The sequence below is a fragment of the Balaenoptera physalus genome (genome assembly GCF_965194825.1).
Source record: "Balaenoptera physalus genome assembly, chromosome: 3".
Classification (NCBI taxonomy): Eukaryota; Metazoa; Chordata; class Mammalia; order Artiodactyla; family Balaenopteridae; genus Balaenoptera; species Balaenoptera physalus.
Genome location: NC_138890.1, coordinates 73,554,616 through 73,580,392, shown reverse-complemented (window position 1 = coordinate 73,580,392; position 25,777 = coordinate 73,554,616). Strand labels below are relative to the sequence as shown.

Genomic DNA, 25,777 nt, shown 5'->3' with positions numbered 1-25,777 from the left:
AGTCATTTCTATGCATCTAAACATGAAATCCTAGGTAGGAAGGTCTAGGAAGATGTACATAATTATATAAAAATAAGACTGTGCTCATTTTTATAATTCTTATCAAGATGTAATTTATAAAAAACAAAATTTGCTACTTTGTTCAATTTTATGTGCTTTGGTAAATATATAGAGTGGTGCAACCACCACCACGGTCATAATATTGATTACGTTTTTTTGCCCTGAAAAAGTTCTCTCATGCACCTTCGCTATCAGTTCTATCCACTGGCCACCACGAATCTGTTTTCTGCTGCTATAGTTTTGCCTTTAATAGAAATTCATGTAAAAGAAATCATGCATGTTGGCTTTCTATCTGAGTCTTTCACTTGGCATAATGCATGTCATTATCACCTATGTTGTTGTGTGAGTAATTCATTCCTTTTTATTGCTCGATATTGTTCCATAGTATACATGTGCCACACCTCCATACATCCATACAGCAGTTGATGGACAGGATGTTTTCAGTTGTTGCAGTTTTTTTTTCAGTTTGGGTTTATTACAAATAAAGCTGCATTTGAGAAGACTTTCTGTGTGTGTGAATTCTTCATGTTGGTAAATACAAAAGACTAGTACTGCTGAGTTACATCATATATGTATATTTACCCTTATAAGACACTGTCACATTGTTTCTCAGAGTGACTATAAAATTTGGCTTTCTAACCAGCTATGTGTTGAATTCTATTAGTGCCACATCTTTGATGATGCTTAAATTTGTATTACTCTAGTGAGCGTATGGTGGTTTCTCAAGGTGGTTTAATTTCATTTCCCCAATGACTAATGATTTTTATCATCTTTTTACATGTATTTTTGCCATTTGTATAGTTCTTTGGCTGTGGCCATTTTGTTGTTGTTGTCATTGTTGGATTATATATTAGTATCTGGGGGCTGCCATAAGAAAGTGCCACTAACTGGGTAGCTGGGAATAACAGACATCTATTGTCTCACAGCTTGGAGGCTAGAAGTCCAAAATCAAATTGCTGGCAAGGCCACATTCCCTCTGAAATCTGTAGGGGAGAAGGCTTCCTTTCCTCTGTCTAGCTTCTGGTGGCTGGCTGGTAATCCTTCTCATTTCTTAGTTTGCAGCTGCAGTACTTCAATCTCTGCCTGTGTCCCTTCAGCGTCTATGTCTCTCCTCCTCTTTTTTTAATGACAGCAGTCATATTGAATGAAATGCCCACCCTACTCTGGTATAACCTCACCTCAACTATTACATCCGCAACAATCCTATTTCCAAATAGGGTCACATTTTGAGGTGCTGGGAGTTAGGACTTCAACATCTTTTGAGTAGACACAACTCAACCCATAAAAAGTTGTTTTGCTTCTTATAATTGAGGTGTATAAATTCCTTATACATTCTGAATAAAAGCCCTTAATCCTTTTTCATTGATTTATATGTGTATCCTTATACCAATGCCACACAATCTTGTTACTGTTGCTTTATAGTAAGTCTTGAAATCAAATACTGTGAGTCATCCAATTTTGTTCTTTTCAAAATTATCTTGGCTATTTCAGAAACTTTGTATTTCTATATACATTTTAGAATCTGCTTGTAGGTTTCTATAAAAAAAAGTGCTTGAATTCTGACTGGGATTGCATTAAATCTACAGATCATGGTAGGAAATTAGATAATTTAACAATATTGAGTCTTCTAATTCAAGAACAACATATATTTCTCATTTTTTAGATCTTTAATCTCTCTCAGGCTTTTATGGTAAAATTCTTACACATTTTTATTAAACTTATTCCCAAATATATATATACATTGGGAATATATATATATATATATATATATATATATATATATATATATATATACATTTTTTTTGGTTACAGCCACTGGAAGTACTTACTGCTTTTAAAATTTCAGTTTTCAGTTGAGTCTTCTGATCCATGAACATGGTATCTCCATTCATTTAGGTCTTCTCTAATTTCTCTCAGCAATATTTTGTAGCTGTCCATTACAGGTATTAGATACATGTTGTTAAATTTATTCCCTGATATTTAATATTTTGATGTTATTATAAACTACATTGTTCATTAATTTTATTTTCCATTGCTACTGATATTAGTTTTCAATTGCCGATGTAACGTACTACCACAATATTGGTGACTTAAAACAACACTTATTGTATTATATTTCAGAAGTCCAACACATGTCTCATGGGGCTAAAATCAAGGTGTCAGTAGGGCTGCATTCTTTTCTGGAGGCTCTAGGTAAGAATCCATTTTCTTGCCTTTTTTAGCTTTTAGAAGCTGCTTACATTCCGTCCTTCTCTCCCCTTCCCTCATCATCAAAGCCAATAATGTTACATCTCTTTGACCTTTCTTCTTTCTCACATCTCTCTGACCAGAGATTCTCCACTTTTAAGGATTTAGAGTGGGCCCACTGGATAATCCAGGATAATCTTCCACCATATCTGCAAAGTTGCTTTTGTAACATATTCACAAATTCCAAGGATTAGGGTGTGGACATCTTTGGGAGGGGAGTCATTATTCTGCCTACTATAGTAGCAGGGTGGAGATATAATTGGCTTTTGAATATTGAACTTAAACTCTGAGATACTGCTAAACTCATCTTTTAGTTCCAGTAGATTTTTTAAAGATTCCTTAGGATTTCCTACATAGACAATCACATCATCCTCAAATACAGTTTTACTTCTTGTTTCCCAGTCTGTATGACTTCTATTTCGTCTTCTTGTCTTATAGCACTGGTTAGGTTCTCTTGTAAAATGTTAACTAAAAACTGGTGAAAGCAGATATCCTTGCTTCATTTCCATTTTTAAGAGAAATGCTTTCAGTCTTTCACCATCAAGTATGATGTTAGCTCTAAGTCTTCATAGATTCCTTTAATAAGGTTTAGAAAATTCCCTTCTATTTCTAGTTTGTTGACAGTTTTTTCTTTCCCTTAATGATAGATGAATTTCATATATGTTTCCTTGTTTGTAAAATGAGGATATCAAAATTCACCTTAGACTAGATATAAAAATAATATATGTAAAAGAGACTAACATTTTTGTGAGGCAAATAGGGCATGGACACAAATTCTACAAAGTGTCACAGGGTGTAAGGTATAATCATATTTGTTAGGAAAAATGTATGTAGAGAGGTGGCAAAGCACACATTTTTTTCCCTGAGTGCTTATCCTAAATAAAGTATTGTTTCTGTGGGCATATAATGACTGGCCTCGCCACATAAAAGGCTCAAAGAGAGACACCCTGCCCTGATACATGACATACATGTAGAGGGATAGGAGGGAAGTATAGAGCAAGGGATACCTATATCACTGCCCAACAGTGGTATTTCCTGGCTGAGAAAGTATCCCTTTTTAGAAGGCCACATACCTATATTTCAAAGGTTGTTATCATTCTTTCACCCAAAAGGCTAAGCCAGCCCCTTGCTGAGCTACTGAAAAAGGTATAAAAAATAAACACTTCCTCCCAGGATACTCAAATTTGTCCCCAATATTTATAGCATGCGTTCCATACATATTAGTCCCTTTTTCTCTCTCTGCACTACTCCAAATCCCAGAAGACCAGAATCTCAAAGCCTATTAAACTCTTTCTTCATTTTTCCAGGATGATTGCAGGAACACATAGCCAAGGCAGTGAATGCATACATAATCACCTTCATATTATTATGGCTATGCCCATATTAAAGCTAAGTAAACAAAACCATCTAGAAAACAAAGTTATTTATTTGACTGGCACATTTTTTGCAACAACAAATGGATATGCCAATTTATAGCAATTACTAAAATTGACCTGGTCTCTACTCTTTTTTTGGTAATTTTACACAATAGAGCTTATCACATATTCACAGTAAAAAGAATGCAGTAATGAAGGCCAAGATTTAATGGAGTTATTAACTTGAATTTAAGTTAATTAGTCTTTTAGTGTTTATTATCTGACAGATTTCCTTTATCTTCAGTCCCCTAATTTTACCTCTTACAGTTTCTTTTTACATGAAACACTTCTTTCAAATGAAAACATCTTAGTCAGAGAGGTAATAAGTTGGGTGGGAAATGGAAATCTTTTTCAGTGTCTCCAGATGCCAACACTGTTTGCAGCCATTGTGAGTGAAAGTTCATATAGGCTGTGATTGTTAATTTTATATGTCAACCTGACTGGGCTAAGGGATGCCCAGATAACTGGTAAAGAATTATTTTTGAGTGTCTCTGTAAGGGTTATCTCAGAAGACAGTAGCATTTGAGTCAGTAGATTGGATAAAGAAGATCTCCCTCACCAATGTAGGTGGCATCATCCAATCCATTAAGGACCCCAATAAAACAAAGGCTGAGGAAAGGCGAATTTGTCCTCTGAGCTAGGACATATATCTTCTCCTGCCCTTGGATATCAAACCTCCTGGTTCTTGGGCCTTCAAACTCAGATTGGCACTTACACCATTGGTCCGCTCAATTCTTATGCTTTTAGACTTGGGCTGGGACTTAGACCATTGGTTCCCCTGGTTCTCAAGCCTCTGGACTAGGACTGAATTATATCACCAGCTTTCCTGGTTTACTGGCTTTTCTGCTCCTCCAGCTTGTGGAGGGCAGATTGTAGGACTTCTCAGCCTTCATAATTGTGTGAGTCAATTCCTTACAGTAAATCTCCTCACATATGTGAAGCTCACATACATACTATATATATATATATATATATATCTCCTATTGCTTTTGTTTCTCCAGAGAATCCTAACTGATGCACAGGAAAATTGAACACTTCTGTTCATTAAATCCCAGCAAAGCAAGAGAATCATCTCCAGTCATAATTCTCTAGCTCTGTATCCCCTGAAAGCTTCCTGTGGGTGGGAAAATTGTCTCTCAACAGACTGCATTTTAAAACCTTTCCTTATGAAGTCTGATTAATCAAGGATTAGGAAAACATTGCAAGGTTCTATTTCTCCATACTTGCATTCTAAACAATGAATAATACTATGTTATTTGTTTGTTCATTTGTTTTTGTTCTACTTGTTTTAATTAGTTCTTTTTTATTTTGGGGTGAAGTATTTTAATGCACTTCTCAGTCATCATGTCATTTCACTCCTTCATTCTTTAGCATGCATCTCTAAACTTAGAGACATTTTCTTATATACCTATAGCTTACTTTACATTATCTAAGACAGTTAAGAAAAGTTCAATATTAAAATTCTGTTAATTCTTTACGAGAGATCAAGATGGCAAAATAGGAGGACACTGGGCTCACCTCCCCCCACTAACACATCAAAACTGCAACTCCAAATAGAGCGATTCTGGCTGAAATTGACCTGGGGACTAGCAGAACAGTTCTTCTACAACCAAGGCTGTAAAGAAAATCCAGAGTCTGGTAGGAAGGGAGGAGAAGCGTTCTGATCAGGAGTTGCCCCCTTAGTGGAAGATACAGAAGAGGAGGGGGATATCACAGGCTCAAGTATCTTCCCTGGGGTAATCTATAACAGTACTTTCTCTTCTTATTAATTGTGTTGATATCATTTATTCAAGACACTCAGTCAATAGTTTCATAGGTCTGTATTCCTGCTATTTCATATGCACTGAACATTAGCACTAAAGACTTTATTGAACTCAGGTTCATATTGGATGAGAATATTTCATAGGGAGCTCTCTGTTCTTGATAGCATATCATGTGAGGAAGACAATAATGTCTGGTTATCACATTCACTGTGATGATAGGACAATAGGTACATACATACATATGCATATTTGTATTCTTCCTCCTTTCTGTCTCTTGCTCTCCTCACTTAACAATATGTTCTGGACAGCAATTATACAGAGACTTTCCTCACTTGCCTTTATGGTTACACAGTATTCCACTGTAAGGACATACCCTGGCTTATTCAAATGGTACCCTGGGGTACCCTGGGGTTAGTCCTGATCTTTCCTTTACTATGGCAAATAATGCTGCAAATAATAACCATGTGTATAAGTTCCTTGGTAATTTTCCTGGTGCATTTTTAAGATGTAGTCATATAAGTAGAATTTCTGGATTGAAGAATAAAGAAGTAAGCAATTTTTCTAGATATTGCCAAATTCCTAGAGGAGTTGCAAAATTTCGCATCCTGACCAGAAATTCATGAGAATGTGTGTCATTCTGCCATCTTGTCTGCAGAGTATATATTGTCAAATTCTTAGATATCTGCTAATGTGATAGATGAGAAACGGTATTAAGATAAAGTTTTATTTTTTCTTATTATGAGTTAGGTTGAGAACATTTCCATATGCTTAACAGCTATTTTTACTTATTCTCCTATGAACCATCTATTCATAACATTTGCCCTTTTTTCTAAACCGGTTTCTTGGCTTTCCTCTTAACAATTTATAGGAGTGCTTTGTTTATTGAGACATTAGTCCTTTGCTCCTCATACATGTTGAAAATATTTTCAAGTATAATTTACCTTTTACTTTGCTTATTTATTTTTGCCACACAAAAGACTATTTTTAAAAATAGTATTTATGTAGTCAAATGTTCTATACTTCCTTCCTTTTGCCTCTAGATTTTGTGTTCTAGAAAGAAAAGTTTCCCTCACTTCCAGACTATAAGTATTTTCACTCATGTGTTCCTCTAGTTTTTGTGATTTCATTTTCAATATTTAGTTCTTTATCCCTTCCTAAGTTAATATGGTACAAGGCATGACGAACACAGTCATTCTTATCTCTTTCCAGATGGCTATGAAGTGTCTCAAAATCTCTCATTTAAAAGTCCATCTTCCTTCGGCTGACTGAATATGCAACCTTTTATTGTATACTAAATTTTCGTAAACAAATAAGTCTTTTTCTAGACTTTCTGCTTGTCTATTAATGAGCCAATTCCAATCTGTTTTGACTATAATGGTTTTATAATGTTTACTATTAGGGGGGTAAACTTTACTCTCCCTCTACATGGGTATTGCTCTCTTTTATCACAGTTTTACTGGATATTCTTGATAGATATTTTGCAATATAGACATTTAAATAAAAAGATCTATTGATCTTTTTTGAGATAATGTTAAATTTATAGATTAACTTATAGAACATTGATGTCATTATGAGGTTATTTTCTATACACATGTGTACACACACATATGCAGCCTTACTGTCATATAATCACTCTTCCCCTCACACACAGATACACACAAACACCTAATTTCTCATTATGTGGTCTGTTTCCCTTGATTTTTCTGCCTGCCTGCCTGCCTTCTTTCCTTCCTTCTTTCCTCCCTCACTTCCTTCCTTTCTTCCTTCCCTCCCTCCCTCCCTCCTTTCATTCTCCTTCCTTCTTTCTTTCAGCAATTGAGTATTTCTTTTGATATTTAGGAGGGTTTGTATCATTCTAGTGGCTGCCTTTATGCTAATTCTCTAACATAATACCTTAGTTCCCTCTATTATTTCTAACTAAAGCTGACAAGTATAGCACCAATGATTACCAAAGCATAAGTCACAGAGCATTTTTAAAGTTGTGATAATTTTTAAGCAATCAAAATTTTTCTGAACAGAAGCCAACACTGGAAATATTCTTTTTAAGTTTTATAAGGTAATCACAGAGGAGTTATAATTTCTATCTCTTGCTTTTGTAATAAATGTTTATAGATGTCTATAGGTATAATAAATGGTGTTAAAAATATCACTTTCCCTTTACATATTTAATCACATGAAAATATTTCCTAACAACCCAATTTCAGGTATCCTTTCACATGCCAAAAGAAATGTTCTTGTCTGTGTATAAGATTGTGTATGTATAGCTCATGTAATCATAATCATTATGGTATAGCCATACCTTCAAACAGTATGTCATACTTTTCTGACAGTTTAGTATAAAACAGTTTTCTATATTTAGAGCCTGAGTTTCTATTCACTGTCTTGAACCATCATTGTAAAACAAAATTTTGTCATCTTAATGCAATTAAATCATAGTTGAGAGAACAACAATTCAAATTTCAAAATTCTTTTATGGTGAATCTAATTAATAGCATTTAAAGGTTCTTAGGCTTATATTTTGCTTTTATTATCACAGTACTCCCACAGAGCAATAGTAAGCCCCAAAGACTTTGAAATATAACGGAGATTTCCACTGACCTCAAAGTGCCTTAACACTTCTAATTTCATATCCAAGGTAATTGCTTTAATGCTCTTTGCTAGTACTTTTGCTATCATTTACATACCATGGCCTCTTCCAGATATGTTTGTCCTCTGACACCCACTAAATCAGACAGCCACAATGCCTTGAGAAAAAGAAGACAGTAAGGCTAAGGATTAAAATGCAAGCCTACCAGAGACTAATGATAGAAGGTTGAGGGACTGCCCTGATGGTCCAGTGGTAAAGAGTCCACCTTACAGTGCAGGGAATGCGGGTTCAGCCCCTGGTCAGGGAACTAAGATCCCGCATGCCGCGGGATAGCTGGGACGGCACGCCACAACTACTGAGCTTGCGTGCCTCAACTGGAGAGCCCGCGTGCCACGACTAAGACCCGATGCAGCCAAAAATAGATAAATAAATAAATATAAGAACTATTATTAAAAAAAAAAAAAAAAAGGTGGAACTTCATGTTCCGGGCACTGGGATCTTGCCGAAGAACTGTACGGTGGTGGCAGAGGTACTGGAAGAGAAAAGTTGTGTACAACAAGGGCAGAAAGTTCCAAATGTTACATTTTTTCCTCCTCTGTCATACCACTACACAACTGTAGGTCCCCTGAAACAGCTCTGCTAGTCCAGCCCTAGTTTTGCCTGTAGTCCTTATCAGTCATCAGGAGGAATCCCGGAGTAGCAGAATATAAAATTAGAAGTGGTTTAAAGTAACATATAGCAGAACATATTCCCAAAAAGCATATAGCAGAACATATTCCTAAGTGAAGTGTCATAAAGGAAGCTGTTTACAGTGGTCAAATGTATTTGAGAAACAAAACATGTTGTGAAATCATAAGAATTATATCTATATTGGTCTCTGCCCCCTGTTCCTGACACAGAGCTCCTAAAACCCTCACGAATAGGGGGCTAAGAGAATTTTTTGTTCTAATATTTAGTCTTTGACCTCGGTTGCCAACACAGAGATTCTAAAACTTTTGTAATTTCCTGAATGATAAGAGCATATGACACTGATATCTTAAAATCCTTGGAATTTCCTAGGTGATAGGAACGTCTTGTGTTCTAATGAGTTGATTCTTGGTGGATGTGGACTGGTCACCAGAAACACCAAGACATGATTAGAAGCTTGAAACTTTTAGCCCCATCCCCTATTCTCCACAGAGGAGCTGGAAATGGAGATAATAATTGATCATGCCTATATGATGACACCTCCATAAAATCCCAAAAGTAAGGAGTTAGGGGAGTTGAACACATCCCATCCATGTGCCGGGAGGGTGGCCCACCCCAACTCCATGAAGATAGAAGCTCCTGTACTTGGTACCCTTCTAGACCTCACCTTCTGTATCTTCATCCAGCTGTTCATCTGTATTCTTTATTATATAAATTGGCAAATGTAAGTGTTTCTCTGAGTTGAGTGAGACTTTCTAGCAAGAATATCCAAGGTGTGAGGTTATAGGAACTTCCAATTTGTGGCCAAGTTGGACAGAACTTGTGGATAACCTGGGGACCTCTTACTTGCGATTGGTGTCTGTAATGGGGAGCAGTGTTGTGGGATGAAGACCTTAATCTATGGGGACTACACTAACTCCAGTTAGTGTCAGAGCTTAATTGAATTGCAGGACACCCAGCTGGCGTTGAAGAGAGCTGCTTGGTGTTGGGGAAAAACCCACACATGGAATATGTGAATAAAAGAGAAATGGAGAAATTTTCTTAGACACATATCATGCCCCCATTGTGGATTCACAATGTACGTTTCTTCCTGAAGACCCATCTATGGTGAAGAAATCAATGTTGCTAATTAAACCTACTAATCAGTTTTCAATTTATTTAGCTACATAACTTATTTTTTCCCCTTTGCTACATTTTTAACCTTCCATGGAGCTAATATTATGCAGAATATATTCTGTAAAATGCTGGTCTAAAGATTTTCCTAATTTATAACTTACTAAAGTTTGTAGCTGCATCAGATACCTTTGGAGGTGTGGTGGGTATAAAGTAAGTCTATAAACCTTTGAAGTTGGTCTTTTGAGTGACTCAAGGGGTGTTTCTGCAAGTATCAGCTTAATAAACAAACAGCAACATCTGATTTTTCATTACTATCAAGTCCATAAAGTAGATGTTAGCTGCACATATTTTTAATTACTAGTATCATAAAGCTTTATTGAAAAGCATAATATTTACATCAAAGTTAGCATTTGAGTTATGCTGGATTTTGGCTACTGTGGAGGCTAAATTTAATGATAATAATGAACATGTAGATGGAATTATTAATATTTTTAGTTGTTATATCAGAAAATCCTTTCAACAACTCAGTGAATGAAATAGGATGTTGGTATTATTCTGCCTGTTTAAAAATTGTTACTGTATTTTTTTGACCCTAAGGAACCCATGTGTTATTTACATTTGTGTGTATTGTGTGCGTGTGATAGAATAATTCTGTGCTTCAAGGACTAAACAGAGGTCTCAGTGTTTTTATCGAGCTTGCTCCTAACTTTTCATGATGTTACAGGTAATACTACCAAGTACTTTGATGTCATTTTCTAAGACACAAAGTTGAAATCATGTTGGCTATCATTATTTGCTCCTTTGGAAGTACATTTAATACCATTCAAATATATCATTGCTTTTCTCTGCCTTTTTGCACACTATTGATAATTGTTTAAGATAGTCACATCATTTTTTGTTCTGTCCCTCAAAAAAAATTGTTACCACCTTTGGGATAAAGTCAGTTTGTGCAGGTTTCTTTGTTTTAATTTTTTCCCCCAGAAGATGAAGTAGCACTGGGTACAAAAAGGAACACCATGAAAGCTATGACTTCCTGAGGGTCCTTGGGCTTCTGACTCTCTCTTAGACATCATAGAATTTGCAGAATTATATAGGAAAGAGTTAGGTGATTGATTGAACATTTTATTTTTAATCTAGTTGTTTCACTTTTTAAATAAACTTTGTATGGAAGTATAAAGAGGTAAGTACATAAGTATAAGTGTAAAGCTCAGCTAATTTTTATAACCTTGGCATACCAGGTAACCAACACCCAAAATGACAATATTATCAGCACAAATCCATACATGTCGCTACCATGATCCCCACCAAGTAAACCACTATCCTGACTTCTAATGCATTAGATTTACATAAGGGCATCATCTAGTATATTCTCATTTGTGTTCGTCTTCTTCCACTCAACATTAATTTTTGAGATTCTTCTATTGTATGTGTAATAGTGGTTTATTTGTTTTCAGTGTTGTGTAACATTCAGTTGTAATATATTTATCTGTATGTGATCATTCGGATTGTTCACACAACAATGGGCTTTTACAAAGAGTGTTGCTATAAACATCTGTGTACATTTCTTTCAGGTGTTCACTCCAGAATGAAATCACTGGGTCTTAAGGTATACAAAAGGTTGTCTAAAGTAGATGCCATCAAATTCTTTTCCAGAGTGATTTTACCAACATATTAACACCAATGTAAAATACTTCAAATTGTTCCACACGTTCACCAACACTAGATAACATCACTTTCAAAACTTTAGCTAATATGTGTGTGTCTGCTAGATTACTGTCATTTTTTTCATTTAATTTTCAGTCTTAATGAGGTATAATTTAGATGCAATAAATAGCATCCATTTAAAATTATATCATTGGATAAATTTATACAAGTATAAAATTGCCATCTCAATCAAAATAGAGAATATTTCCATCACTCCCAGAAAGTTCACTTGTGCCCCCTTTCAGCCAATCTCCTCACCACCAGTCCCAAGCAAATACTACCTGATTTCTGTCAGTAGTGTCACTTGATGTTGGACTTCGTATGAATGCAATCATACAGTACGTACTGTTTTGTGTCAGTTTCTTTTATTAAAAAAATATTTTTTAGTCGATCTATGTTTTTATTTGTATCAGTAATTCATTTATTTTTATTGCTGAGTATTATCCCATTATATAGATTTATGCCCTAATTTGTTTATCATTCACCTTGTGATGAGCATCTAAGTTGTTTCCAGTTTTAGTGTGCTAAGAATAAAGCTGCCAAGTTCATACTCAATAAAGCTGCTGTTCATACCCAAGTCACTGCGTGGTCATCTTCACTAAGTGTATCATGTGACAAGTGTACATTTAATTTTGTAATAAGATTCTAGTGTTTTTTCCAAAGTGATTATACCATTTAGACACCTGCCAACAATATATGAGTCCCAAGAATTTCACATCCTTTCCTGCACTTGATACCATCAGTCCTTTAATGTTAGTCATTCCAGCCATTGAGCAAGTTGGTATTTCATTGTGGTTTTAATTTGCATTTCCCCATAAATAATAATAGTGATCATTTAAAAAATGTATTCATTGGTGATTTGTACATCTCCTTTTGTGAGGTATCCTTTCAAGTCTTTGGTCCACTTTTTATTGGATCTTTTGCCTTTATATTATTGAGTTGTAAGAGATCTTAAAATAGTCTGTATAGAAGTCCTTGTCTGACATATGCATGCACAGAGTAAATATATCCTCTCAGTTTGTGGACTGCTTCTTCATTTTCTTTAGAAACTTTTAAAGAAACAGAGAACTTTAATTTTGAGGAAGTCCAATTTGTATCTTCTTTTATGCTTGGTTCTTTGTTTTTCTTATCTAAAAAAAGTCTTTGCTAACTCCAATGTATGAAGATATTCTCCTGTTTTCTTCAAGAAGTTTTACATTTTTACCTTTATTTTTAGGTTCATGACCCATTTCAAATTAATATTTGTGTATGGTGTGAGATAAGGGTGGAAGTTCTACTTTTTTCACATGGCTATCCAGATTGTCCTGCATCAGTTATGGAAAAGAATACATTTCCTCATTAACATACATTGGTGCTTTGTTAAAAATTAATTGATCATATATTTGTGGATTTATTTCTGGACTCCATCCTATTCCACTGATACTGTATACCTACCTATCCACTAATACCACTTATCTAGATTATATTAGCTTTATTTAAGTCTTCAAATTAGGTAGTGTAATACCTTTACCTTTGTTTCCATCTTTCATAAAATTTTGGCTATTCTATGCCCTTTGCTTTTCCAAATAAATTTTAAAATAAGTTTGTCAAAGTCTACAAAAATGCCTACTGTCATTTTGATTGAGACTGTGTTGAATCTATAGATTAACTGTGGGAGAATGAACAACTTAATATTGACTCTTTCAACCACTCCTTGAACAAAGTATATCTCCATTTATTTGTCTTATTAAATTCTCTTAGAAATGTTTTTAGCTTTCAGTATAAAAGCTCTGAACATTTTTGTTAAATTTATTTCAAAATATTTTGGATTTTTGGTGCCACTAGAAACAATATTGCTTTTTAAATTTTAAGTCATAACTTCATCATAATTATTTGTTGTTAATTCATATAAATACAATTAATTTTTTCCACACTGGCATTTGTTCTGTGATTTTTTATTAAATTTACTTTTTAATTCTAGTAGGAATTTTTTTTTGGTTGTTTCCTTAGGATTTTATCTGAACACAATCATATCATTTGGGGACGGAGAAAGCTTCATTTCTTCCTTTCAAAATTTTTTTACCTTTTTTTCCCTTTATGGCACTGTTTAGGACCTCGAGTACAATTTTGAATAGAAGTGGCAAGAATAAATATCCTTTCCCTTTTCTCAAATATAAGAAAAAGCATTCAGTATTTAATACTTAAGAATGATGTTAACTGTAGAATATTTTGTATATACCTTTTATCAGGCTGAGGAAATTTCATTCAATTAAGTTGGTTAATAGTGTGTTCAGATTTTCTGTGCTCTTTTTAGTTTTTTTAATCTACTTAACCTATTATTACTGAGACAGACATGTTTGTGAATTTGTCTATTTCTCCCCTTAGTTCTGTCAATTTTTCTTCATGAATTTTGAAGTTTTCTTGTTAGGTGCATAGATTTTAAGGAGTGTTATATCCACCTGATGAGTTGTCCTTTTTATCATTATAAAGTTTTCCTCTTTCTCTCTTGCAGTACTCCTAATCTGGAAGTCTACTTTGTTTGATATTGATAGAGCTACATTCTTATGCTTTCTGTTGGCAAGTTATATGGTTTTCCAATCTTTTAGTTTCAACTTACTTGTGTATTATGTTTAAAGGGCATCTCTTATAGGAAATATATAATTGGGTCCTTTTTTAAAAAGTACTTCTGACACTATTATGTAGAGTGTTTAGTTAGTTTCATTAAATTTAATGTAATTTTTATATGATTAGGATTCAGTCCCACATCTTACTATGTATTTTTAATTGTACCTTATGATTTTTCTTTGTTCCTTTATTGCTTCTTTCATTCTTTCTTTTGAGTAAATCAATTTTTAAAGTTTTATTTTATTTTCTCTATTGACTTCTTTACCTCTTATTATTTTTGTAATGGTTGCTCTTAAGCTAAACTATGCATTCTTAATTTATCAATGTGTACCTTGGTCAATATTTCACCATTTCACACTTTTGCCACTTTACACATTACATCTGATACTTCATACTCCATACTTCACATTTCTCACCTGACATTTCACAAACACAATTACATTAAAATGGCATAATTTTATTCATGATCCCTGTTGCCCTCTATGCTATTGTTGTCATGTCATTTGCTTCTACTTACCTCACAAACTCTACTTTACAACATATTATTTTTCCTTTAATCCATTAATTGTGTTTTAAGTAAATTGCAGGAAGAAAAAATAAAGTTTTTAACTTTTCCACCTATTTACCTTTTTATTTCTTTAGTGTTCCTCAATCTTTCCTGTTAGATATGAGTGTTCCCACTTGATATCATTTTCCTTCAATGTAAAAAATATTCTTTTTGTTTCTCACAGTGCAGATCTGCTAGAGATAAACTCTCAGCTTCCATTTATCTGAAAATGACTTTATTTCTACCATGTTCTTGAAGGATTTGCATTCTGGCCTTGATTTTTTTATGGTGAGATGTCAGTTAAATGTAGGGGAACAATGATGTAAATTGTTCCCCTACATCTAATGTGCCTTTACCTTTTCTGGTAACTTTCCAGATTTTCTCTTTAATTCTTATTTTCAGTAGTTTGATTATAATGCACTTAGGCGTGATTTTCTTTGTACTTATCCTGCTTAGATATACTGAACTTCTTGGATCCGTAAGTAATTGTTTAAATCAAATTTGATAATTTTTTAGCCATTATTACTTCAAATATTTTGGCCAGTTCTTATTGTCATATTTCTGTGACCCAAACTTCACACATTTTACATCACTTTATCCAGATTCCTGACTCTTTGTTAATTTAAAAAACTTTATCTTTATGTTCTTCAGATTAGAGATCTATTTATTTGCCCTCAAGTTCACTAACATTGTCATCTACACTCTGCTATTAAGACCACATTATGGATGTTTTTATTTATTATTATACTTTTAGGTTCTAGTATTTCCATTTGTTACTGTTTTGATTTTTATAGTTAACATGTGTTTTCTGAGATTTCCTAAATGGTGACTCATTAAGACCTTTTTTTTTTTTTTTTTTAGGCTAGGCTTGAATTTCATGTTGCTCTGCCATTGTGTGGAATTGTCCCCAAGCAGGTAATGTCATCTATGAATAATGATATCTTTCCTTCCTTCCTTCCCTCCCTCTCTCTTTCTTTCTTTCTTTCCTTCCTTCCTTCCTTCTTTCTTTTGTCTCCTTTATTCATGTCTTATTGCACTGGCTAAAACTTCCACTAAAATGTTGAAGAGAAATTAAGCTATCAGGCATTCTTGTCTTGTTCCTGGTCTTATGGGGAACACTTTCACTTTTTCACAGTAAAGTGTGATGTTTACTGTAAATTTAAAAAAATCAAATTAAAGATGTTTCCTTTCATTTCAAGTTTTCTATGAGTTTCTATCTTGACTGGATAGTGAGTGTCATCAAATTTTTTTTATGCATCATTTTATGTGATAAATAAGATCAATGAGATTTTGATGCTTAAATAAACCTTACATTATTAAACTGGCCAACTTTGTCATAAGATATTTTGTTTAGGATTTCTGAAACTTGGATGCTCTCTAATCTTGTTTTCAGGTAACATCTTGTAAGATTTAGATATCAAGGTTATGCTAGCCAGCAAAGAATCACCTGTATATCTTTTTCTATCACACGTTCCATTTTTCCTCTTGATGTATTTTTTGCATGCCTGGTAAGTTTGAATTGAATATGAGACACTGTGTATGAAAAAATTGCTGAGAATCTTGGTAACATCTTCCTCTAGAGATACTTCACCTTAATTTGTAATAGACAGAAAGTGAAGACAGTTTACCTCAATCAAACCAGAGAATGTGCTGGTACCAGACTAGATTATATTTTTCATAAAGACCCTGTCTATCCTTGGTTCACACCCTCTTCTGCTGTATAACTCTTCCAGGGTTTCAACTGATTGTTTACTGGGGTCTATCTTCTTTGGAAGATTCTAATCCTCAATTTTTGCTCTTCAGCATAGTGACACAGTTGAAAACTTGATTCTGCTTTTCAAAAGTTCTCTGCTTACCTTCTTAGCATTTTTCCCTTGAAGTTTATATATTTGGAAATGCATTTTGAGGGAAACCATAAGTATAAGTCTCAGTTCTGCACATCTCCTTCACTCTGGATCTTAGTTCCTTAAGTCCTAACTATCTTGGAAGTCCTGGGCTTTAGATTCCAATTTTTGTCTCTCTAGCCTTGGAAAATTGCCAGAAGCATTGTTAGCTGCTCTGATTCTTATCTGTGACCTATTTCCATATTCTCAGCCAAGTAACAGCAGATGCCACTATGAGAAAAGTGGCTTGCACAATGTCAACTTCCCACTCTCTAATTCACTTCCATCTAGAAACCTGGCTCTCTAATACCTTATTGCCTTGGAATTTCTCTAAAGGCTTCAAACAGAAGATTTTTATGTTTTATTTAACTTGTACATTTACTCTAAGAAGGAGCTTTGGTCTGTAGAATGGTAATTCATCATACCTGGCAATGAAAGAGGTTCGCTGCAGGAGTTTAATATTTCGTTGATAAATCCAAAGAAATATTTTTCTATTTATTGCTACTAATTAGAATCAAAAGCACATTTTCAAGTGCCTCACATGAATATCTGTGAGGGAAAGGAAGTTTGGGGACTCAGAATAGCATACTTTTGCATAAACAGGATTACAGTATTTATTGGAACTTGGAAGTATTCAGATACCATTTTCTTCTCAATTTTTTCCTTTCAGTTATATATAGTTCTATATAATTAACAACACAACTGTTTCAATATTCCTTCTGACAATGGGGATATAATAGTTTATTAATAGTACTTACATGTTACCATTTCATGATGCAATAGCTCTTGTCCATTTCCACTTTCGCATTTTCTTTCCCGTATAGAGACTGATTCCTAAATAGAAAACATCTTCTATGGGTATTCATAATGATATGTAAGTTCATGACATAGAAGAAGGCAATAAAAAGGAAGATAATAAAACCTCTAGGTTGAGAAATATCCTAGTATTTATGTCATATTATATTATTTATTGAACAAATATGTGATGTAGGATATTCATTTAAGCAATATATCCCAACAACCATAACCCCATATTATGAGGGAAACTGATTTTTAATTAAATCATTATAGGAAAGAGTCAACACAAAATTTCTTTAGCTATATATAAATACTAAAAATCTGAGCTTTAAATAAGGAAAAAAGAAATCCTATTAAAGAACTTGTTTACTGTAGCTGTTAATAATGGACTGTAAGTTATAATGCTATAAATAACAAAAGACAAACTATATAAAGAGAACTGGCATTGTAAAAGTATTCTAACACTTAGCTATGAATTAAGATCAGTAGAAATGTGGAATTTTTGTAAATCTTTGCAGTGTGCATTATTTTTTATCTCAGTTTAATGATTCTCTACTACTAGGGCAGGGAAGAAAGCAATTGCTGTCAACATCCTCACTCATTAAAGTATTGGGGAAAAAATCCAATAAACATGTTTGTTTTTTTCTTTTTCTATTGTCTTAATCATGAGAGGCTTTTCCCAATTTGTGCTGTGCCATCTTTGAATAATTTCTTCTTTATTCCCACAAATTCTACTCAACTTAGGAAATGGAGGAATTTAAAAAAGAGCTAATCAAAAGTTTTGATTCATCATAGTTAAAATTTAAATATTATCTTTTCTTAGAAAACGTTATTTATTAGACATCAAGGAATTCTAAACAAAAGTAAAACAATTTTTTATAAATTTCAAGCATGGATCACATCCTTCTGTAAATATTTTGACTTTTCCCTGTACTCAAGAGAAAATAAATCTCTAAAGATCGTATTTGTTTTCACTGCCAAATACGCTACTAGATCTTGGGTCTACACTGCTTCATATCTTGTGGTTCATTGTTGTTAAGGCAGTTTTCCTTTCAAAAACTCTCTTTGTATGTTATCCATATTGTTATCCCATAAGCAATTGACATTCCGAGGCATTTTATTCCTTTGGTCTTGGCTAACTATCCCCTAAAACATTTTATAAAAAAATATCATTTTAAAAATAAGAAGAAAGAAAGAAAAGAAAAGCCTGATACACTTGTCTAACTGGAATTCACAATCAAATTCAATCAGAAATATTTCACATGAAAATTTCACACATGCAATTTCTAAGGAGTATTCTGGGAGGTATATACAATATGTCCTAAAAGTACTGCAGCCTACAAAAAATAGAATGAATAAGTTAATTGGTTTAAAGAATAAATGAAACCACTCTTGGTAGCTGATGTTGGGGAACTGAGGGAAGTATTTTATAATTATCACTCAAATTTCTTTGGGAGTCAACATTATTTTTTTCTAGTGGAAGAAATAGTGGGTGTTATATTAATATTTACAAAGGACTTAAGTGACCACTCTTATTAGTATAAGCCTAGTATATCCAATTGAAAGGATAGTCCTAGGAATGTCAAATTACAAAGTTTAAATAAGTCTTAGTGATTTTTCTTGCACAGCTAAAATTCTTAATAGTTTAATTCAGGACAAATTAAATTCAGGGGCATAGAGCAAGATCAATTACACAGGATTCTGAGAAATTGTAAGGGTATAAAACAGCCTGGAATTTCTAGTTAAAATGGCAGAAGAAAATTTTCCTTCCCTCTGCTTCTTCAAATCTCACCATCAAGAAAAAACAACGAATGATAGAAGAAAACATTCCATCACATGGGCAGCAAGAAAACTGTCATGACTCAAAGAACAATTTTTTTAAGATCACTTGCCAAATACTGTTAAATGATAATCAAAACGAGGGATCAGGGACTATATACAGATTTTCCCATAGTTAAGATGGCATACCAAATGATCCTGATTAATTATGAGTTCTAGGGTTGTCTAGAAACATGAAAAAAATGTCCCAGTGAAGATGTAGTTTGATATCTCAGAATGGTGGGGAAGGAAGAGATGAAAGACCAAAAGGAAAAAAAAGTGTGTACAAAAAACATCAAAACAAAATAGAGGCTGTGAATTTCTTCAGATTCTTCTAGGTCTTCCAGCCACCACATGCCCAGTTTGACCCAACATGACTTTCTACTAGCAGCAATTAACATTCAAAGATCAATAATATCATGCATACATCAATCACTACCATCATACAGTCCCAATATAACAAAGAATTTATTTATGGAAATTTTATAAGCAGAGAACTAGTACAGTGAGTATAGACACCATACCCCCATACTTTCATTTTTCTCTAACCTGGGATGGACATAGATGTCTTTATGCATCAAAGTCAAAGTTATAGGAGGGAGGGTCTGGCTAGGTTAACATGTTGCACATACAACTGAGTAGTCCATGAGTGAGCATGCACCTAACACCATGCTACATATTTATGGGTAAGCTTAGCATTGGATCTGGGAACACCTAGTTTCTCTAAATTAGGAGTAGACAAACTTTTTCTGTAAAGGGCCAAATAGCATGTATTTTATGCAGAAATAGCTTCTGTGGGCCATATGTTCTCTGTTGCAGCTACTCTACTCCACTGTGGCACTATGAAAGCAGCATAGACAGTACATGAATAAATGAGCTGGACTGTTTTTTAATAAAGCTTTATTTAGGGACAGTAAAATTTGAATTTCATATAACTTTCATGCTTCATGAATTATTATTCTTTTTTGGATTTTTTTCAACTTCATAAAAATGTAAAAACTATTCTTAGCTCATATTCCATTCAAAAACAGCCAGCTGGATTTAGTCTTTCGGTTATAGTGTTTGTTGATCTCTAAACTAAGCAACAAGAAATATATCAAGTGATCTCTGGGCTCTGGGACAAAGCTAGGGAGTATGCATTTCAAAGCTCAAGATGTGCAAATGAAAAGCCCTGGAAACAGATTGCATACCAGGAATGCTGACCAGAGCTAAAGACCTTGGGTCTCTGCAGCCCAGTCCAGTCCACTGAACCAGCTGTCAGATCAGCTCTTAAAAGGGGGAAGGACCCCAGGGCCATCCAGATGTGTCTCTCAAGTAACCATAAAAGCTCTAATATAATAAACCACACCTTAAATAAAGTGTGCTTTTAAAATAAGATTAAAATGTGCTTAAAGAAACTGATAAAGAAGAGATATCATAAAATGAATTATTCAAAGAAACACAGGTACTGTCAAAAAAAAAAAAAATAGAAAGAAATCACGGGTAGCATAATTACCTTAAATTTTAAAAATGGGAAAAGAGTCACAAGTATTCATATGAAGGACTCTAAAAGGGAGAAAGGATTGAAAATTGCGCTTATAGATCTTAGAAAAGAAATTCAAGTGAACAATAAAAATATAATGGTTCTGAAAGTCACATTAAAAACATCACATAAAAATGAACATCACTGAAAACAAAGTCAAAAGTACAGTGGAGGGCTTCCCTGGTGGTGCAGTGGTTGAGAATCTGCCTGCCAATGCAGGGGACACGGGTACGAGCCCTGGTCTGGGAAGATCCCACATGCCGCGGAGCAACTGGGCCCGTGAGCCACAATTACTGAGCCTGCACGTCTGGAGCCTGTGCTCTGCAACGAGAGGCCGCAATAGTGAGAGGCCCGCGCACCGCGATGAAGAGTGGCCCCCACTTGCCACAACTAGAGAAAGCCCTCACACAGAAACGAAGACCCAGCACAGCCATAAATAAATAAATTTAAAAAAAAAGTACAGTGGATATTATTCCTTTTTCTAATTCTTTTAGGTGTTAGGTTAGGTGGTTTATTTGAGATTTTTCTTGTTTCTCAAGGAAGGCCTGTATGGCTGTGAACTTCCTTCTTAGAATTGCTTTTGGTGCATCCCATTGATTTTGCAAAGTTGTGTTTTCATTTTTGTTTGTCTCAAGGTATTTTCTGATTTCTTCTTTGATTTCATCATTGACCCATTGGTTTTTAGTAGCATGTTGTTTAGTCTCCATGTGTTTGTTCTTTTCCTGCTTTTCTTTCTGCAGTTGATTTCTGGTTTTATACTGTTGTAGTCAGAAAAGATGCTTGAAATAATTTCTATCCTTTTAAATTTGTTGAGGCTTATTTTGTGACCTAGTATGTGGTCTATCCTAGAGAACTTTCCATACATGCTTGAAAATAATGTATATTCTGGGATTTTGGGGGTTTAGTGTCCAGTAGATAGAAAGTCTAACTGGTCTATTGTATCACTTAAGACCTCTGTTACCTTATTGATTTTCTGTCTGGATGGTCTGTCCATTAATGTCAGTGGGGTGTTAAAGTCTCCTACTATTACTGCATTATTGTCAACTTCTCCCTTTATGTCTGTTAATATATACTTTATATATTTAGGTGCTCCTATACTGGGTGTATATATGTTAGTGAGTGTAATAGCCTCTTCTTGTACTGACTCTTTTATCATAATACCTATTTGTCTTTCTTTATGGCCTTTTTTTAAAGTCTATTTCATCTGATATGACTATTGCTACCTCTGCCTTCTTGTTACCATTTTGCATGAAATATCTTTTTCCATCTCCTGACTTCTAGTCCCTGCATATCTTTCATCCTCAAGTGTGTCTCATGTAGGCAGCATACTATAGGTTCTTTTTTTAAAATCAAATCTGTCACTCTATGTCTTTTGATCAGAGCATTTAGTCCAATGACATTTAAATAATTATTACTTTAATAATAGGTGTGTACTTATTGCCATTTTAATCCTTGTTTTCCAGTTGTTTTTGTAGTTCTTCTTTGTTTATTTCTTCTTTTTGTTTTTCCTTTTGTGGTTTGATGATATTCTTCTGTAGTATGCTTGAGTTCCTTTCTTTTTGGTCTTTGTGAATCTACTGTCTGTTTTTGATTTGTGGTTACAATGAAGTTCAAGTATGTTGACCCACAACTATGCTGATACCTAAATGACTTTAAACTGATAGTCATTCAAGTTCAAACACATTCTAAAATATCTACATTTTAATACTTCTCTCCCCCACATTTTGTGATTTTGATGTCCTCATGATGTCTTCACGCTTATCCTTTTACTGTTTATTGTAGTTATAATCGCTATTACATCTTTTTGATTGTTTCTTAATTTACGTACTGGCTTATTTAAGTGATCTTCAGTCCTTACTGTATATGTCTTTCCTGTTGTGATTTTTTTTCTTTCCTACATATTCTTTCTTCCTTTCTATTTAGATAAAACCTTTCAGTGTTTCTTTTAGGGTAAGTTTAGTACTTCTGAATTCTTCCAGTTTTTGCTTGTCTGAGAAATTCTTTATCTTTCCTTCTATTCTAAATGATGATCTTGCTGGGTAGAGTAACCTAGGTTGCAGATTTTTCCCTTTCAGGACTTTTAATATATCATGCCACACGCTTCTAGCCTGCAAAGTCTCTGTAAAGAAATCAGCTAACAGCCTAATGGAGATTCCATTGTAAATAATTCTTTGTTTTTCTCTTGCTGCCTTTAGAATCCTCTCTTTATGTTTAACTTTTGTTATTTTAATTATGATATGTCTTGATGTGGTCTGTTTTGAGTTCATCTTGTTTGGGACCCTCTGTGCTTCTTGTACTTGGATATCTGTTTTCCTTATTTAGGTTTAAGTTTTCAGCAGAAGGAAGGAAATAATAAAGATCAGAGAAGAAATAAATAAAATAGAGATGAAAAAAAACAGTGGAAAAAAATCAGTAAAACCAAGATCTGGTTTCTTGAAAATATAAACAAAATTGGCAAACCACCAGCCAGGCTCAACAAGAAGAAAAGAGAGAAGACCCAAATAAACAAAATAAGAAATGAAAGAAGACAAATAACAACCACAGGAAAATACTAAGAACAGCTATGTGCCAACAAATTGGACAACCAGAAGAAATGGACAAGTTTCTAGAAACATACAGCCTGCCCAGACAGAGTCAAGAAGAAACAGATAATTTGAATAGAATGATCACTACAAGTGAAATAGAACCTGTAATTTTAAAAAATGACCTGCTAACAAAAGTCTAGGACTGGATGGCTTTACTGGGGAATTCTACCAAACATACAAAGAAGAAATTATACCTATTTCTTCTCAAACTATTCCAAGAGCCTGAAGAGGAGGGAATACTCCCAAATTCATTCTATGAGGCCACCATCACCTTGATACCAAAACCAAGACAAAAACACTACAAAAAAAGAAAGAAAGAAAGAAAATTACAGGCCAGTATCTTTGATGCATAAAGATGCAAAAATCCTCAACAAAATATAAGCAAACTGAATCCAACAATACATAAAAAGAATCATACACCATGACCAAGTTGGAGTCATTCCAGGGTCGTAAGGATGGTTCAACATATGCAAATCAATCAGTGTGATACATCTCATTAACAAAAGGCACAGAAAAAACATTTGATAAAATTCAAGATCCAGTCATGATAAATCTCTCACCAAAGTGAATATAGAGGGAACATATCTCAACATAATAAAGGCCATTTATTACAAACCCAAAGAAAACATAATACTCAGTGGTGAAAAGCTGAAAACCTTCCCACTAAACTCAGAAACAAGACAAGGATGCTCACTCTCACTACTTCTTTTCAACATAATACTAAAGTCTTAGCCACAGCACTCAAACAAGTAAAAGAAACAAAGGTATCCTACTTGGAAGGAAAGAGGTAAAACTGTCACTATTTGCAGATAACATAATACTCTAAATAGAAAACACTAAAGCCTCCACACAAAAACTACTAGAACTAATAAATGAATTCAGCAAGGTGGAAGGATATGAGATTAATATACAAAAACCTGTTGCATTTCTTTATACTAATAATGAACTATCAAAAAGAGAAAGTAAAAAGACAATCCTGTTTAAAATCACATCCAAAAAAAAAAAAAAAAAAACCTAGGAATAAACTTAACCAAAGAGTTAAGCTGAAAACTATAAAACATTGATAAAGGAACAGAAGGTGATCAAAGAAATGGAAAGATATCCCATGCTCTTGGATTGGAAGAATTAATATTCTTAAAAAGGCCATACTACACAAAGCAATCTGCAGATTTAATGCAATCTCTATCAAAATACCCAAAACATTTGTCACAAAACTAGAACAAATAATCCTAAAATTCATATGGAACCACAAATGATCCAGAATTGCCAAAAAAAATCTTGAGGAAAAAGAACAAAACTGGAGGTATAACCTTTCCAGACTTCAACCTATACTACAAAGCTACAGTAATCCAAAGGGCATGGATTGGCATTAAAAACAGAGATCAACGGAACAGAATAGAGAGCCCAGAAATAAATGCACACACACTTATGGTCAATTGATTTATGACAAAGGTGGTAAGAATATATGACGGAGAAAAGACAGTCTCTTCAACAAGTGGAGTTGGACAGCTACATGTAAATCAATGAAATTAGAACACTCCTTCACACCATGTAAAAAAATAAACTCAAAATGGTTTAAAGACCTAAATTTAATACATGACACCATAAAACTCCTAGAAGAGAACATAAGCAAAATACCATTTGACATAAATTGTACCAATATTTTCTTAGATCACTCTCCCAAGGTAATAGATATAAAAGCAAAAGTAAACAAATGGGACCTAATCAAAATTAAAAGCTTTTGCACATCAAAGGAAACCATCAACAAAATGAAAAGACAACCCACAGAATGGGAGAAAATATTTACAAATGATGCAATCAACAAGGAGTTAATATCCAAAATATACAGAAGGTCATATAACTCAATACTGACAAAACAAACAACCCAATCAAAAAATGGGTAGAAGACATAAATAGACATGTCTACAAAGAAGACATACAGATGGCCAACAGGCACATGAAAAGATGCTTCTCATTGTTATTTATTAGAGAAATGCAAATCCAAACCACAATGAGGTATCACCTCACACCTGTAAGAACGGCTATCATTAAAAGGTCTACAAATAATAAGAGCTGGAGAGGGTGTGGAGAAAAGGGAACCCTCCTACACTGGGTGGGAATGTAAATTGGTGTAGCCACTATGGAAAGTTATATGGAAGTTCCTTAAAAAACTAAAAATAGAGCTACCATATGATCCAGCAATCTCACTCCTGGGTATATATCCAGAAAAAATGAAAACTCTACTTTGAAAAGATACATGCACCCTCAATGTGCATAGCAGCACTATTTACAATAGCCAAGACATGGAAATAATCCAAGTGCCCATCAACAGATGATTGGCTTAAGAAGATGTGATGTATATATACAATTGAATATTACTCAGCCATAAAAAGAATGAAATATTGGCCTTTGCAGCAACATGAATGCTTAGTGAAATAAGT

The 25,777-nt window shown here is 34.0% G+C and overlaps 1 long non-coding RNA gene across 1 annotated transcript in view; it reads right to left on the bottom strand.

Moving 5' to 3' along the window:
- Positions 1-6,526: 6,526 nt before the first annotated feature.
- LOC309658891 overlaps positions 6,527-25,777 on the bottom strand; it is a 275,005-nt gene continuing 255,754 nt past the window's right edge. The window contains exon 2 of the long non-coding RNA XR_014262445.1: positions 6,527-17,447. This is a non-coding gene — a long non-coding RNA (uncharacterized lncRNA). The remainder of the gene's footprint in view (positions 17,448-25,777) is intronic.